The sequence below is a fragment of the Triticum aestivum genome, chromosome 7B (genome assembly GCF_018294505.1).
Source record: "Triticum aestivum cultivar Chinese Spring chromosome 7B, IWGSC CS RefSeq v2.1, whole genome shotgun sequence".
Classification (NCBI taxonomy): Eukaryota; Viridiplantae; Streptophyta; class Magnoliopsida; order Poales; family Poaceae; genus Triticum; species Triticum aestivum.
In genome coordinates this window covers 691117590-691134453 of record NC_057813.1, presented here as the reverse complement: position 1 = coordinate 691134453, position 16864 = coordinate 691117590, and the positions used below count along the sequence as shown (strand labels likewise).

Genomic DNA, 16864 nt, shown 5'->3' with positions numbered 1-16864 from the left:
TTTGGTAGCACACAAAGTGTTCCTCCGGTAAACGGGAGTTGCATAATCTCATAGTCATAGGAACATGTATAAGTCATGAAGAAAGCAATAGCAACATACTAAACGATCAAGTGCTAAGCTAACGGAATGGGTCAAGTCAATCACATCATTCTCCTAATGATGTGATCCCGTTAATCAAATGACAACTCATGTCTATGGTTAGGAAACATAACCATCTTCGATTAACGAGCTAGTCAAGTAGAGGCATACTAGTGACACTCTGTTTGTCTATGTATTCACACATGTATTATGTTTTCGGTTAATACAATTCTAGCATGAATAATAAACATTTATCATGATATAAGGAAATAAATAATAAGTTTATTATTGCCTCTAGAGCATATTTCCTTCACGAGAAACATATCCTTAGTCCTTTTCAGCTACTTAAGGATGTTCTTGAGCGCTGTCCAGTGTTCCATGCCGGGATTACTTTGGTACCTTCCTACCAAACTTACGGCAAGGTTTATATCAGGTCTGGTACAGGTCATGGCATACATGATAGACCCTATGGCTGAGGCATAGGGGACGACACTCATCTTTTCTCTATCTTCTGCCGTGGTCGGACATTGAGCCGAGCTCAATTTCACACCTTGCTACACAGGCAAGAACCCCTTCTTGGACTGATCCATATTGAACTTCTTCAATATCTTATCAAGGTATGTGCTTTGTGAAAGACCTATGATGCGTCTTGATCTATCTCTATAGATCTTGATGCCTAATTTGTAAGCAGCTTCTCCAAGGTCCTTCATTGAAAAACACTTATTCAAGTAGGCCTTAATGTTGTCCAAAAGTTCTATATCATTTCCCATCAAAAGTATGTCATACACATATAATATGAGAAATGCTACAGAGCTCCCACTCACTTTCTTGTAAATGCAGGCTTCTCCATAAGTCTGCATAAACCCAAACACTTTGATCATTTCATTAAAGCGAATGTTCCAACTCCGAGATGCTTGCACCAGCCCATAGATTGAGCGCTGGAGCTTGCATACCTTGTTAGCATTCTTAGGGTCGACAAAACCTTCCGGCTGCATCATATACAGTTCTTCCTTAAGAAGGCCGTTAAGGAATGCCGTTTTGACGTCCATTTGCCATATCTCATAATCATAGTATGCGGCAATTGCTAACATGATTCAGACGGACTTCAGCTTCGCTACGGGAGAGAATGTCTCATCGTAGTCAATCCCTTGAACTTGTCGATAACCCTTACCGACAAGTCGAGCTTTATAGATGGTAACATTACCATCCGCGTCCGTCTTCTTCTTAAAGATCCATTTGTTTTCTATCGCTCGCCGATCATCGGGCAAGTCTGTCAAAGTCCATACTTTGTTTTCGTACATGGATCCTATCTCGGATTGCATGGCTTCAAGCCATTTGTTGGAATCTGGGCCCGCCATTGCTTCTTCATAGTTCGAAGGTTCACCGTTGTCTAACAACATGATTTCCAGGACAGGGTTACCATACCACTCTGGTGTGGAACATGTCCTCATGGACCTACGAAGTTCAGTAGTAACTTGATCCGAAGTACCTTGATCATCATCATTAGTTTCCTCTCTTGTTGGTGCAGGCACCACTATAACATCTTCCTGAGTTGCGCTACTTATCGGTTCAAGAGGAAGTACTTCATCAAGTTCCACTTTCCTCCCACTTACTTATCTCGAGAGAAACTCTTTCTCCAGAAAGGACCCGTTCTTGGCAACAAAGATCTTTCCCTCGGATCTTAAGTAGAAGGTATACCCAATGGTTTCCTTGGGGTATCCTATGAAGACTCATTTTTTCGACTTGGGTTCGAGCTTTTCAGGTTGAAGTTTCTTGACATAAGCATCGCATCCCCAAACTTTTAGAAACGACAGCTTAGGTTTCTTCCCAAACCATAATTCATACGGTGTCGTCTCAACCGATTTAGACAGTGCCCTATCTAAAGTGAATGTAGCTGTCTCTAGAGCGTATCCCCAAAATGATAGCGGTAAATCGATAAGTGACATCATAGATTGCACAATATCCAATAGAGTGCGATTACGACGTTCGGACACACCGTTAGGCTGAGGTGTTCCAGGCGGCGTGAGTTGTGAAATTATTCCACATGTCCTTAAGTGCGTACCAAATTCGTGACTTAAATATTCTCCCCCACGATCTGATCGTAAGAACTTTATCTTTCGGTCACGTTGATTCTCTACCTCATTCTGAAATTCCTTGAACTTTTCAAAGGTCCCAGACTTGTGTTTCATCAAGTAGACATACCCATATCTACTCAAGTCATCAGTGAGAGTGAGAACATAACGATATCCTCCGCGAGCCTCAACGCTCATTGGACCGCACACATCAGTATGTATGATTTCCAATAAGTTGGTTGCTCGCTCCATTGTTCCGGAGAACGGAGTCTTGGTCATTTTGCTCATGAGGCATGGTTCGCATGTGTCAAACGATTCATAATCTAGAGACTCTAAAAGTCCATCCACATGGAGTTTCGTCATGCGCTTGACACCAATGTGACCAAGGCGGCAATGCCACAAGCATGTGGGACTATCGTTATCAACTTTACATCTTTTGGTATTCACACTATGAAAATCTGTAACATTACGCTCGAGATTCATTAATAATAAACCATTCACCAGTGGGGCATGACCATAAAACATATCTCTCATATAAATAGAACAACCATTATTCTCGGATTTAAATGAGTAGCCATCTCGAATTAAACGATATCCTGATACAATGTTCATGCTCAAAGCTGGCACTAAATAACAATTATTGAGGTTTAAAACTAATCCCGTAGGTAAATGTAGAGGTAGCGTGCCGACGGCGATCACATCGACCTTGGAACCATTCCCGACGCGCATCGTCACCTCGTCCTTCGCCTGTCTCCGCTTATTCCGCAGCTCCTGCTTTGAGTTACAAATATGAGCAACCGCACCGGTATCAAATACCCAGGAGCTACTACGAGCACTGGTAAGGTACACATCAATTACATGTATATCACGGATACCTTTGGTTTTGCCAGCCTTTTTGTCCGCTAAGTACTTGGGGCAGTTCCGCTTCCAGTGACCACTTCCCTTGCAATAAAAGCACTCAGTCTCAGGCTTGGGTCCATTGTTTGACTTCTTCCCGGCAACTGGCTTACCGGGCGCGGCAACTCCCTTGCCGTCCTTCTTGAAGCTCTTCTTACCCTTGCCTTTCTTGAACTTAGTGGTTTTATTCACCATCAATACTTGATGTTCCTTTTTGATCTCTACCTCTGCTGATTTCAGCATTGAATATACCTCAGGAATGGTCTTTTCCATCCCCTGCATATTGAAGTTCATCACAAAGCTCTTGTAGCTCGGTGGGAGCGACTGAAGGATTCTGTCAATAACCGTGTCATCCGGGAGATTAACTCCCAGCTGAGTCAAGCGGTTGTGCAACCTAGACATCTTGAGTATGTGCTCACTGACAGAACTATTTTCCTCCATCTTACAGCTGAAGAACTCGTCGGAGACTTCATATCTCTCGACCCGGGCATGAGCTTGGAAAACCATTTTCAGCTCTTCGAACATCTCATATGCTCCCTGTTTCTCAAAACGCTTTTGGAGCCCCAGTTCTAAGCTGTAAAGCATGCCGCACTGAACGAGGGAGTAATCATCAGCACGAGACTGCCAAGCGTTCATAACGTCTTGGTTCTCTGGGATGGGTGCTTCACCTAGCGGTGCTTCTAGGACATAGTCTTTCTTGGCAGCTATGAGGATGATCCTCAGGTTCCGGACCCAGTCCGTATAGTTTCTGCCATCATCTTTCAGCTTGGTTTTCTCTAGGAACGCGTTGAAGTTGAGGTGGACATGAGCGTTGGCCATTTGATCTACAAGACATTTTGCAAAGGTTTTTAGACTAAGTTCATGATAATTAAGTTCATCTAATCAAATTATTCAATGAACTCCCACTTAGACAGACATCCCTCTAGTCATCTAAGTGAAACATGATCCGAGTCAACTAGGCCGTGTCCGATCATCACGTGAGACGGACTAGTTAACATTGGTGAACTTGTTCATGTTGATCGACCTTTCGGTCTTCCGTGTTCCGAGGCCATGTCTGTACATGCTAGGCTCGTCAGGTCAACCTAAGTGTATTGCGTGTGTAAATCTAGCTTACACCCGTTGTATTCGGATGTTAGGATCTATCACTCCCGATCAACACGTGGTGCTTCGAAACAACGAGCCTTCGCAACGGTGAACAGTTAGGGGGAACACCTTTCTTGAAATTATTTCGAGGGATCATCTTATTTAAGCTACCGTCGTTCTAAGCAAATAAGATGTAAAACATGATAAACATCACATGCAATCAAACAGTGACATGATATGGCCAATATCATATTGCTCCTTTGATCTCCATCTTCGGGGCGCCATGATCATCTTCGTCACCGGCATGACACCATGATCCCCATCATCATGATCTCCATCATCGTGTCTTCATGAAGTTGTCACGCCAACGACTACTTCTACTTCTATGGCTAACGCGTTTAGCAATAAAGTAAAGTAATTTACATGGCGTTCTTCAATGACACGCAGGTCATACAAAAAATAAAGACAACTCCTATGGCTCCTGCCGGTTGTCATACTCATCAACATGCAAGTCGTGATTCCTATTACAAGAACATGATCATCTCATACATCACATATATCATTCATCACATCCTTTGGCCATATCACATCACAAAGCACTTGCTGCAAAAACAAGTTAGACGTCCTCTAATTGTTGTTGCAAGTTTTTACGTGGCTTCTATAGGTTTCTAGCAAGAACGTTTCTTACCTACGTAAAACCACAACGTGATATGCCAATTTCTATTTACCCTTTATAAGGACCCTTTTCATCGAATCCGCTCCAACTAAAGTGGGAGAGACAGACACCCGCTAGCCACCTTATGCAACTAGTGCATGTCAGTCGGTGGAACCTGTCTCACGTAAGCGTACGTGTAAGGTTGGTCCGGGCCGCTTCATCCCACGATGCCGCCGAAGCAAGATAAGACTAGTAGTGGCAAGAAAATTGACAACATCTACGCCCACAACTGCTTTGTGTTCTACTCGTGCATAGTAACTACGCATAGACCTACCTCATGATGCCACTGTTGGGGAACGTTGCAGAAAATAAAAAATTTCTACGCTTCACCAAGATCAATCTGTGGAGTCATCTAGCAACGAGAGAGAGGAGTGCATCTACATACCCTTGTAGATCGCTTGCGGAAGCATTCAAGAGAACGGGGTTGAGGGAGTCGTACTCGTCGTGATCAAAATCACCGGAGATCCTAGCGCCGAACGGACGACACCTCCGCGTTCAACACACGTACGGTTGGGAAGACGTCTCCTCCTTCTTGATCCAGCAAGGGGCAAGGAGAGGTTGATGAAGATCCAGCGGCACGACGGTGTGGTGGTGGATGCAGCAACAATCACGGCAGGGCTTCGCCAAGCTTCTGCGAGAGGGAGAGGTGGTGCGTGGGGAGAGGGAGGCGCCAGGGACTTGGGTGCGGCTGCCCTCCCTACCCCCTCTTTATATAGGCCCCCTGGGGGGCGCTGGCCCTAGGAGATGGGATATCCAAGGGGGGGCGGCGGCCAAGGGGGTGGCTTGCCCCCCAAGGCAAGTGGAGGCGCCCCCACCCCTAGGGTTTCCAACCCTAGGTGCAGGGGGGCCCAAGGGGGGGGGGGTGCACCAGCCCAGCAGGGGCTGGTTCCCCACCCCACTTCAGCCCATGGGGCCCTCCGGGATAGGTGGCCCCACCCGGTGGACCCCCGGGACCCTTCTGGTGGTCCCGGTACAATACCGGTGACCCCCGAAACTTTCCCGATGGCCAAAACTGCACTTCCTATATATAATTCTTCACCTCCGGACCATTCCGGAACTCCTTGTGACGTCCGGGATCTCATCCGGGACTCCGAACAACTTTCGGGTTACTGCATACTCATATCTCTACAACCCTAGCGTCACCGAACCTTAAGTGTGTAGACCCTACGGGTTCGGGAGACATGCAAACATGACCGAGACGCCTCTCCGGTCAATAACCAACAGCGGGGTCTGGATACCCATGTTGGCTCCCACATGCTCCTCGATGATCTCATCGGATGAACCATGATGTCGAGGATTCAATCAATCCCGTATACAATTCCCTTTGTCAATCGGTACGTTACTTGCCCGAGACTCGATCGTCGGTATCCCAATACCTCGTTCAATCTCATTACCGGCAAGTCACTTTACTCGTACCATCATGCATGATCCTGTGACCAGACACTTGGTCACATTGAGCTCATTATGATGATGCATTACCGAGTGGGCCCAGAGATACCTCTCCGTCATACGGAGTGACAAATCCCAGTCTCGATTCGTGCCAACCCAACAGACACTTTCGGAGATACCAGTAGTGCACCTTTATAGGCACCCGGTTACGTTGTGACGTTTGGCACACCCAAAGCACTCCTACGGTATCCGGGAGTTGCACAATCTCATGGTCTAAGGAAATGATACTTGACATTTGGAAAAGCTCTAGCTAAACGAACTACACGATCTTTGTGCTATGCTTAGGATTGGGTCTTGTCCATCACATCATTCTCCTAATGATGTGATCCCGTTATCAATGACATCCAATGTCCATAGTCAGGAAACCATGACTATCTGTTGATCAACGAGCTAGTCAACTAGAGGCTCACTAGGGACTTGTTGTGGTCTATGTATTCACACATGTATTACGATTTCCGGATAATACCATTATAGAATGAACAATAGACAATTATCATGAACAAAGAAATATAATAATAACCATTTTATTATTGCCTCTAGGGCATATTTCCAACACCACCTCCACATCCCCTCCTCCTCGTCATCTCCTCCTGCCCCTACCCCATCTCCTACTGTGATGTCCCTAGCCAGAGCTAGAAAGATCACAAGAGGAACAAAGGGGAAAGTAGCACTTGACCGAGAACGAAGGAGCTTGGGCAGCTCAATTTCATTCATTAATTTGATAATTTGCCCAAAAGGCTACAAGGAGTTTATATCCACACGCTTACAGTCGGTATGTCCGGTCAACACACGCAACACAAAACCAATGCATGCCTACCTTTCCGTCACGGTCCCAGCCGTGTCTGGGACCTGCCTGTCAGACACACACGTAGTTGGTGGGGTTGTGACAATTGCCCCCCCCCCCTTGTGTTGGAGGCTCATCCCAGATTGCAGCATTGGGAAAATGATTCTTGAGTACATAGAAATCTTCCCAAGTAGCACATTCCACTGGAAGAGAGATGACCATTGAACCAAAATTTGCACAGTTGCAGCATTACCTTTCTTGACCATACGACGATCTCACCTATAATTGTAGGCCACCTCACCTATAATTTGGTGAATGGCACTAGCTGCAGGCATCTCGAATTTGTAGGCGACCTCACCTATTCGTTCCAGCACGTTGAACGGGCCAAAAAATTTGAAAGCCATGTTTGGGTAAGGTCGATTTGCAACTGAAGAACTGTGCATAGGGTTGTAGTTTCAACAAAACAGTGTCACCAACACAAAATGACCGGTCTGCCCGACCCCGATCAGCATAAGACTTCATCCTATTTTGTGCCTTGAGCAAATTTTCTTTGAGCATGTTAGTAACTTGTTGGCGCTCAGCAGCAACATTATGGGCAGCGGAAGCTTGATCCACATATAGGTGAGGCAGTGCACCAAAATTGGGATCCATTTCATACAACGCCTTGAAAGGGGAGCATTTAATGGAAGCATGGTGGTAGGAATTATACCAGAATTCGGCCATTGGAAGCCATTGGCGCCATTTTCCTGGGCAATCATGAACAGCACAACGCAAGTACTGCTCCAAACATTGGTTGACGCGTTCACTATGCCCATCAGTGGCTGGATGATTAGCAGTACTGTAATTGAGCTTGGGGCCCACAGCCTGAATTAGTGGTCTCCAAAAATTACTTATGAAAATATGATCTCGATCAGAAACTATCGTTTCTGGAATGCCATGCAATTTCACCACTTGATTAAGAAAAAGCTTCACCACAATGGAGAAGTATAAGGGTGTCGGAGAGGCATGAAGTGTGCATATTTAGTCAAACGGTCCACCATTACCAGTATGACATTCATGCCCTCCGACATAGGCAAGCCCTCTATAAAGTCCATGGTGATGTCATTCCATGGCTTAGAAGCCCAATGTGGTTCTAATCTCCTCCCTCTAATTCTCCAGTGAAGATTAGCTCTGGACGGCAAAGCGCTACCTAATCATGAAGACTGTGCGCTTGCAACCAAGTAGAGAGGTCATGCTTTCGGTCTTCTGTCGAGGGATCTTTTGTGAGTGGTTCACGGGATCGTTCATCTACAGTTCGAGGGACACCAAATACGATATACACTGACTCGCCTACTTCCGCTGCACTTCGGAGTCGATAAAGATCATTAATCCAAACCTTATATTCATCTTCATATTGCTCTTGGTTGATCATAGGGTGGATTTTTTGTTTTCTACTACGTTTCCCAAAAGCCCATGCAACAGTGTTTCAAGACAAAAGAAGGCACACAAGCCCCGCGAACAACCTCATGCCCCGAAATCTCGACGCAGCCCGAAGTGTGATGGGAGACCCGAATCCTGGGAGCCCCGCTAGTCATTCTTGATCTACAACGATATCGTTCGGAAAGCCACACAGCACGCATGCCGGAAAACCCTTTAAAGTCAGGCTCACGAAGGCAAGCCAGAATAGTCGACAAGAACATGAGGAGCCTGCCTGGGTTCTCGAAGATCAAGATACTCCAATGTCAGACACGCTCGGGGGCTACTGACGGCGCAACAGACCGTGGGTGTCCTCCTGGCGGGGAGTTTGACAACAGGCCTACCATAGGGCCTAGGAGGCCTGGCTAGGACTCAACGGTAGAAGGGAGGTTGGTGGCCCAGATATACATCTAGAGATCATCTTGGCGTGCTAGTTAAGATGGCGGAAAGCAAGATCTGGTATACCCTCTCTAAAACCCTAGCCCCTGTCATCTATATACGGTGGGGCTACGTGTAGCCATTCTTATCTACATGCGTAGAAACATAATCTTGTAGTTTACATCATCACCATTGTAATCCCTCGCACGAGGCACTCTATCTTGACTACAGATGAGAAGCAGGACGTACGTAGGGTATTACCCTCACCGAGAGGGCCCGAACCTAGGTAACTTCCTTGTGCAACATCCGTTCTATTACTTCTGGCCACGTTCGCCAGCCTAACGGTACTCTCGGTTCCACGTACTGTCTGGAAGCTTGATGTACATGCCCTATATCGGTGGCCCAATGGGGCAGCTCTAGCTCTGTGCACGACCGCGTCTGCCCGTCGCTGCATGCGCCCTCCCCGATAAGGCGGCGGGGTGATCGGTGGTGTTCATCACCTTCGGCCCCTGCTCCTCCCAACCGACCATGGGTGCAAGTCCCGATGCCTCTCTGGTCGCAGCTCCCCGAGTCGGAGGCGTGCGCAGCTCACTGCGCGGGGCTGACAACACCGAATCTAGCCAGTCCATGTGTTTGTCCTGTAGATTCACGTCGGTTCCCCTGCCCTCCAACTCCGAAGTAATAGTTGGGTCATCGAGCTTGGCAATCTGCGAGGCTATCAGCCACCAGGGTAGGCAGACCCGGGGATGAAGCCAGAAAAGAAAAAGCTTGTTGGGGTCATATCCATGGCAGTGGGGCCATCTTCTATAAATCAATAGTAAGTTACGGAAGGATTTCATAATTTCACTGGGGTCAAATCGCCCAACGCCTACATGGCAGCTCTGTCCTTGGGTGAACCTCAACTATCGGCGGTCAAAGACATCTTCTGGTCTACATTGAAAATTTCTTAACCTCTACTTCTACAAGCTGTTGAGTTTCAACAAAGTCGCTCCGATAAAGACAAAGGCCGTCAAGCGGCAACGAGCTTTGCTCACGACATGCCGCTTGTGGAGGCAGAAGGAAGATGGTGCAGATTTCGCAATGGACTCACGTGCAATTACATATTCTTGTAAGGGCTTATTCTATTAACATACTAGTACTACAGCCTTTATCATTTTTTGAATGAAAAACTATCACGTGCGTGAGCCATTTCCTTTTGACCCGTACCGCAAGCAGAGTTCCGCGAATGATCACAACTGAGCAGCCTCCCTTTAATATACTCCAAATTAATTTGACCATTCCTGGCCCCACGACTTGCAATATTTCTACACTTAGCCTCGCTTGGTTCGGCGTTTCCGGACCGAGTCCGGCCGTCTTACGGATATTTCTAAAATATATGCGCGTGATTGACCGTTCTACTCTGAATATTCTGGGTGGTTTCTTGCGTTAGAGCACTCTAGAACTAGAAGGTCTCTCAAAATTTACTTTTGTGGGAGAACTTTACGTTTTGAGTGCTTAAATGCTATATCTAGCAGATCCCTCAAACTTTTATCAAATTTTGACCCTGCATTCGTTAAAAACTTCCTCACTTGCTTATTTCCAGTTCAGAGAAGCCACTTCTCATGATACAGTTGGGAGAACTCACGCGGCTCCCATTCTTCCAAGCGGGCCTTACGGGTCTCGTGGAGTCGACCGGCGGCGGGTCCGCTGGTGCGAAATGTCGACGAGCTTACAGATCTCCCCCTCCCCGGCCCTATTTATAGTGCTCATGCTTCCTCCTTCCCAAATAGTAGTACTACCAAACACCAAACACAACGATGGGCTCTAGCCATCGTCCTACTCCTACCACCCTAGTCTTCCTGGTGTTGCTGCTATGCCTCTTCTATGCGCCGCGCTGGGCCTTCTCGCTCTCCTTCAACCTCAACTTCTCCGACCCCATGGCCTTTTCGTCGATCGCCATCGCCAGCGATGCATTCGCCAATACGTCAACCCTCGAGCTCACAAATATTACACGTGACCCAGATATTCAGTACAGCGCCGGCCGGGCATGGTACGCGCAGAAGGTGCCGCTATGGAGCAGCGCCACCGGCGAGATGGCCAGCTTCACCACCACCTTCTCCTTTCGAATCACTCCGGAAAGCCTCCCGAATACAGGCGATGGGATGACCTTCTTCCTCGGGCATTTCCCTTCCAAGATCCCGGAATACAGCAAGGGGGGCGGCCTCGGCCTCCTCCCCAGGTACACTAACGGAACAGGCGACAGCCGGATAGTTGCGGTGGAGTTCGACACTGCTTACAATGTGGAATGTGACAACAACGGGAACCATGTCGGCATTGACGTCAACTCCCTCAACTCAACGGCGTTCACAGACACGACGACCTCGCCGGGAAAGAACCTCACGTCGCTCCATCTTATGGAAGCCACGGTGAAGTACCACAATGATTCCAAGATGCTGGCCGTCGATCTCGTCATCGGCGATGCCCTGTACCAGGTCAATGCAACCGTCGATCTGAGAGAATACTTACCGGAGGAGGTCGCTGTTGGCTTCTCCGCAGCGACTGCCCGGTATGTTGAGCTGCACCAGATACTGTCATGGTCATTCACCTCCACTCTGGTACCAATTCCAACCAGCAGCAACAACAACAACAAAAGGTTGGTACCAATTTTAGCATCTGTCCTAGTTCCTCTGCTTTTTTTCTCTGTCTGTGCGGTGGTGGTACTGGGTTGGCGGCGACACAACAAAGCAAGAGCAAACGAGGACAGCGAAGAAGAGTGCATCGACAGAGCTGATCTCGAGAGAGGTGTGGCTGCCGACGGCCCCAGACGGTACATGTACCACGAGCTTGTCGTCGCAACGAGCAATTTCGCGGAGGATGAGAAGCTTGGGCGAGGCGGCTTCGGGAACGTTTACCGGGGTCATCTCACACTCACACTCGCAAGTGGCATCGGTGGTGACCAAGACCCTCGTGCGGTGGCGGTGAAGGTGCTGTCTGCAGATTCATCGTCCCAGGGGAGGAAGGAGTTTGAAGCAGAGGTGAGGATCATCAGCAGACTGAAGCATCGCAACCTTGTTCAGTTGCTGGGTTGGTGCGACAGCCGCAAGGGGCTCCTGCTTGTCTACGAGCTAGTCACGGAGGGCAGCCTAGACAGGCACCTCTACAGCAACGACGGCAGCTATCTGACATGGCCACAGAGGTACAACATCATACTCGGCTTGGGATCCGCGTTGCGCTACCTCCACGGAGAGTGGGAGCAGTGCGTCGTCCATGGCGACATCAAGCCCAGCAATATCATGCTTGACTCATCGCTCAGCACCAAGCTCGGGGACTTCGGGTTGGCCCGGCTGATCGACCACGGCGCCGGGTTAATGCACACCACCAAGGCCGTGTTCGGCACCGTGGGGTACATTGACCCGGAGTTCGTCAACACACGCCGGCCCGGCACTGAGTCCGACGTGTACAGCTTTGGCGTCGTCCTCCTGGAGATCGCCTCCGGCCGTCGGCCGGTAATCGAGACCGCTGAGAGATCCTTCACGCTGCTCAGCTGGGTGTGGAACCTGTACGGGAGGGACGCGATCCTTGACGCGGCCGACGAGCGGCTGAAGGGCGACGAGACGGACGAGCGATGGATGGAGCGGGTACTCGTCGTCGGGCTCTGGTGCGCGCACCCGGACCGGAGCGAGCGGCCATCCGTGGCGCAGGCCATGCACGTCCTGCAGTCCGACGAGGCGAGGCTGCCGGCGCTCCCACGGCACATGTACAGGGCCGCACAGGATCTTGCGTCGTACGGGTCTTTCTCCGTTGACAGCGCAGGCTCCGGTTGTGTTCGCTCTTCTTCGGTCAGCACCGGCAACACCACTGTTTCTTCCGAGTCGTCCTCGACCGCGCTGCTACGTCATTCCAAGGATCAAGCTACGTAGTTGATTCATCCAGATTTGTAATTCTTGATTAATTTCCTTGTTACGTCCAGTATGCATTGTTTCGCTGGAATGATGTTCGGTCTATTTGGATGATGTTTTTGCTCCATTAATTTTTTTATTGTATATTGGGGGGTTTATGTGTCGGTATGGATGTAGCCTCTTTGTAGATATGAGTATATGTGCGTGTATGTGAGCATGTACGATTAAACTGTGTTAAAAAAGAGTGCCTATAGTATTTTTTTTCAACCACGTGACACATGTGATAAGCAATCCAAACAATTTTAAAAAAATAGTATTTTTTTTCAGTTAAGATTTAATTAATACTAGTATTCATTAACGAAAAAGCCAACTTCCGAACGACCGAACTTCCGCTACAGGTCACCGTCTGCCCATGTTCCTTTTATTTTCTTTTCCCTCCCTGTTGTATCCCTCCCGTCATTTTTATTCTACGCGCTCGCTGCCCAAAAGAATAAGTGAAGAGGGATTCGATCCCTCGACCTCATGAATGGTGGCACAGTCTAGTAAGGGCATCTTCGGCGATGACACGCAAATTGGCTCTCGCATTCGTCCATGGACATGGGGAACTATTCCACGGATACTGATGTGTGAGTCCATCCAATGTTGTCCTATATATGTCTGCTAATAAATGCTAAATGGCAATTTGAAATTTAAATCAAATCAGGCTTTCTGTCCTATCGGACCTGCGATCCGAGCTTGCACGCTCAAGGTATCATCGCCGCTGCATAGGCAACCTCCGCCTCGTTCTCCGCCGCACCATCTCCTCCTTGTCCACCACCTTCAACTAATATTTTTGTCGCTGCAACATCTTGTAGCGGATGGCTTGCACGATCATTCTTGCTTCGGCATCCAAAGCAGGTGGCGCGGACCCGGTCCGAGAAATGGTGAGGTGGTTGCGGTTTGGACGACAACCGCCGGTGGCCTTTCCCTCCTCCACTCCGGCCGGCTGGGCACATGGTGGTAGCGTGGGCACGTGGGCAGAGCCCATGGCTCAGGTGCTGCCCGGTGGCCATCGCTGTATGGGCGGCGTGGTGGCCGGGGTGTGACGTTCGTACCATATGCCGGTGATGGTGAGCGGTGGCCGGGGTGAAACCTCTTTTGTCTTTGGGCAGACCGGCGGCGACAATTTTCGTCTCCCTCTTGAAGGCATCGTCACGGCTCTCGTCGCCCATCGTGTTGCTTCAAGGAAAACCTTGATCTTGGGATCAGGCGGTGACGGTGCTCCGGTGTCGTGACCTTCCTGAAGGTGCCACCTTGAAGCTCACGGTTCGTCATATGTTTCTTTGTCTCTCAGGATGACGTGTTCGTGGTTGAGGATCCCGGTAGCTGTTGTAGCGGTAGGGGCGATGTTGATGCGCTCAATTCCTATCTCTCCGGTCTTGGGTCTGTGCGTGTGTTGGGGGTGGCGTGTGTTTGTATTAGGTTATCAATGGTCATTGATTTATATATAAAACAGGGCGAAAGCCTTTTTCGGCAGTACAACACGAGCAGAGGGCCCACGTTCCTCCATAGTTTAGTTCATACCATTGGCGTCGCAGGCCAGGCCTCCCAGCAATCAGAAAGCTCTTGCAGCATCATCACATCACCCCAGGATTCACGCAATTGTTCAGTAAAACGTGGACGTATGCGATGTACTCCTCTCTCGTCTTCCTCTCGCATCGCCATTAGTTCCATCTTCCACAGTTGGTCTGCGTGTGACATTGAAACGCCGGATCACCGCGGACCAGCACGGCGAAACTGCGCGTGCGGTTCGTTGGTTTCGTCCGATCTGACGCGGCAAAGCAATCGAGCCGTGGTTGCTGCTGCACGCACGTACGCAGGACGTCCAAGTCGGGCAGGCGAACGCGAGCGCGTCACGTACGAATACGACATCGTCGGAACAGTGTTTTGTCTCCGCCCGGCACGGTGATCGATGGGATGGGAACCCCGCTAGTTCCTGTAGTACGATGCATGCACGAATGTACAGCGTGCCTTCCTAGAAAGTGAGACGGCCATGTTGGACTCGTTTCCGCCCAGCTCGTCTACTGTGGATAGGCACGACAATTCTTATCCTAGCTATTTTTTCCAAGTAAATAGAGAGTTGTATTATTATTATTACTATACCCTCCGTTCCTATATATAAATCGTTTTAGAGATTTCAATAAGGACTACATATGGAGCAAAATAATTGAATATACACTCTAAAATATATCTATGTATATCCATATCTAGTTCTTATTAAAATCTCTAAAAAAACTTATATTTAGGAACGGAGGAAGTACATAGCAACAGGTCACTGTCTGCTAATACAAGATTATTACATGAATAAACGGAGGGTTGCGCTGAAACCAACAAGCGGTGTTGCGAGACGTACGAGCATAATCAGCGAGATAGTGTGAAACCCTATTTCGGGATCTAGCTAGCTTAACCAGAACAAACTCCCGCTTCACCATGAGCAGCTTGATTTCATTGATGGGGTAATCGTACAACGATTTAGACAGGAAATCACCAATTAGAGAGGATAATGCTCCCACCGAGTCTGACTGCAGGAGAACAGGGAAATTACTAGAATAGTACATTGGAGTGAAGAGCCAGAGACAATGCCCTTCACAATACCATGGATCCCCGCTTCCAATGCGTCGTTGCAAAAGAACAAAAGATGGCATGAAGCAAATATGGCTTCTTCTGTATTGTCCTTCAGAATCATTCTGGCCCCTGCCAAACCATCATCCGGAGAGAAAGAACCGTGTACCGAGAGAGCTAGCTAGTCCGGTGGGGTGGCATCCATGGCGATTCGAGGGGACGCTGCACTTCGACGTCCGAACCGCGGAAATCATCCACATGAGTCTTGCCTTCAATAAAATTGTTTAATGCTCAAAATTTTCACATATCATAGGGAACTCATGTAGTTGCACGCTGATTTTTTCCATGCATCCGTTGGAGGAATACTCTTGCCGTGGATGGATCATTTCAAAGGTTCAATATTCTCCAAATAATCATGATAATCATATCATACACCTCGATGGGGGGTAGCGCCAAAAGGTGTTGTCACCATTCTTTCCCTGATTCCAGAATCTACTTTTTCGGGGGTATAGGCAGCAGTGCAACTGTGCATGTAAATTTAGATTTTGTTTGAAAAACATCCTTTTTGCTATGGTGTAAGGCCCAGTTCCCAATCTCAGGGTGGGTGGTGGCCCACCCTCTACCTCCGCCACTGGTTACAACGACGATTGTCTTCACAAGGATTAAGGAGGAGGTTCGGCTCTAGGCCCTTGCCAATGCGACATATTTGTGTAATGTAATACCGTGAGAGTAGTCCTTTGTATCATACTTCATGGAAATCGTATAAAACCTCTTTCTTAATCAATGAAAATGACAATCTTTTGCCTTGATTAAAAAAAGATAGCTGGAAATATATTTCCCTCTTTTTTTTTCAAACTAGATAGTGTATTTATATAAACACTGTCGTCTCTGTATTTTGCGAGGATTTGTTACAGTCGTCCCGTTGTTGATACCATATATAAATATTTTATTAAAAATTATCCTATATTTGTCAGAACTTTTTAAATTTTACTAGTTTAAAGTATAAACCGGAAATGGTGCACCAAATACCCAGGGGGAAGGGATGTGTATATCCGGTTTGCAATATGTACTCAGTCAATTGTTGAGTGCTGATTGCCTGATTTTTTTTGTTGAGTTCTCAAATTGTACAACACAATTTTTACATTATGTGAAAGCTTCCCGTTTTTTCTCCAAGGCAACGGATATGGTCGTCGCGGTTCCCTCCACTCTCCGAGTTTTTGTCTGTACCGAAACGTGCGAGCAATGCCAATGTGGGAAACACCGGCGAGGAAGCCAGCCCAAACGTGCCACTACTTCTGGCGAGCCGGTCGGCACCCCCAACCAACCGCAACCGCCACGCGGTAGCCTCATCCATTCCAGCCACACACACCACTCCAACGGTATTGTCTCTAGGACATATTTTCAACAGTAACTCCCCATGTTATAGGAATTGACTTCTGATAATTGTATCTCAAAGTACAACAAACAAGTTTGG

The 16864-nt window shown here is 48.0% G+C and overlaps 1 pseudogene; it reads left to right on the top strand.

Moving 5' to 3' along the window:
- The window catches only part of LOC123158485 (L-type lectin-domain containing receptor kinase IX.1-like), a 64366-nt pseudogene extending 51524 nt beyond the window's left edge, over window positions 1–12842 (top strand).
- Window positions 12843–16864: the final 4022 nt, after the last annotated feature.